Genomic DNA, 1,522 nt, shown 5'->3' on the forward strand with positions numbered 1-1,522 from the left:
CAGCGTATGAACGTGATGACGTAGTTCGTGTCTGCAGATTCAGCTGCAGGTTGTTGCCCTGCGATTTTGTACCATTAGACATTTTTTTAAAAGCTTCTCGTTTATGTATGTATGTATGTATGTATGTGTGTGTGTATGTATGTATGTATGTATGTATGTATGTATGTATGTATGTATGTATGTATGTATGTATGTATGCAGAACAAACTCAGTAGGTCCGCACCATTTACCGCCTGGGTGAGCCGGCGGTGAGCCGGGTGGGCGGAGTTTTTGCTCCTTTTGAACCAGGCGATGTGACCGAACTGCAGAAAACCAAAACTAGCAACCTGTGAAGAATTTACCCAAAGAATTAGACATATCTCGGTCTGTATACCTACTAGCCTGTTGGCAGAGCACCTTTCTGAGGAATGGTTCCTGTTTCTTGAGCTCAACGCTCATATGAGATCAGTCTTTACTTTTAAAGAGCATCCAAACTCATCTAATCGCTGGAGCCATCTTCGCTGCCATCAGTAACAATGTTGGGACTGGAGTTAATAGATTTTTGTCCCCATTAAAGTTTAATTATATGTTAGTTAAATACATATTAAAATCTACAAAGATATTATCCTTGTAATGGATTCATGAAGAAATTGAGAGCTGGAGTGTGTGTTTCTCTGTAATCGGAGTGTTATGGCTGGCTCGGGTACGAACTCAGCGATGGCCGATCGCTGCTGGAATCTTTCTCTCATTTGTTTTATGGACGTCCCTATTCTACTAACTGCTGGACTCAGATGATCTGGGAATGTCATAAAGTTCTGATCACTGAAAATACGATTTTATTCAGAAGGAGTTTAAAGAAGTTGATGATATAATGGAGTTGCTGTGTTTGTGGTGTAAATTTTACATCCCTAAAGCCAGATTTCTCCAGTCTGTGCTAAATGAAACTTTCTCCATGTGGACATTAAACCTTTTTATGACTCTGTCTGTAAAATAGAAGAAAACAAGAAGACGTGACGTCGTCCGGTCTAATGAAAATAAAATGGTTCACATCACTGGATCAAAGTTCTATATGTTCCTGTTGTTTAAGGTTTAAACTTACTTTTATGCATCCTGACACACTGTACTCTCTAATTTAGTTAATATTATTTACTTTTGTCAAGCTCTACTTTCTGTGTGATGTCATTAAGCTCTCGCTGTGATGTCATGTTGCTCCATGTCGCCATGGCTTTACTACTTTGAAACCAGAGTACCATTCGTAATGTTTCGTGTTAAACAGGGAACATGAACGACATCTGAAGTAAAACCCTGTTTAATCTTTTCCTTTCACACATTTTCTATTATTAGGCACCGAAGGCCTGTTTTCTGCTCTTTTTTCCTTATTCTCATTTTTTTTCCTCAAAAGTAAAGTAAATCGCATTTTCATTTGAGGACTGAACATGCTCGAAAACCTTTTTGGGATTATGAATAGGCCACGCCCCCTGGCGACAGGAAGTCATGGTTCTTACTGGAAGACCCATTTCTCTGACGTTTTGGACACAACCAG

The sequence above is a fragment of the Melanotaenia boesemani genome, chromosome 12 (genome assembly GCF_017639745.1).
Source record: "Melanotaenia boesemani isolate fMelBoe1 chromosome 12, fMelBoe1.pri, whole genome shotgun sequence".
Taxonomy (NCBI): domain Eukaryota; kingdom Metazoa; phylum Chordata; class Actinopteri; order Atheriniformes; family Melanotaeniidae; genus Melanotaenia; species Melanotaenia boesemani.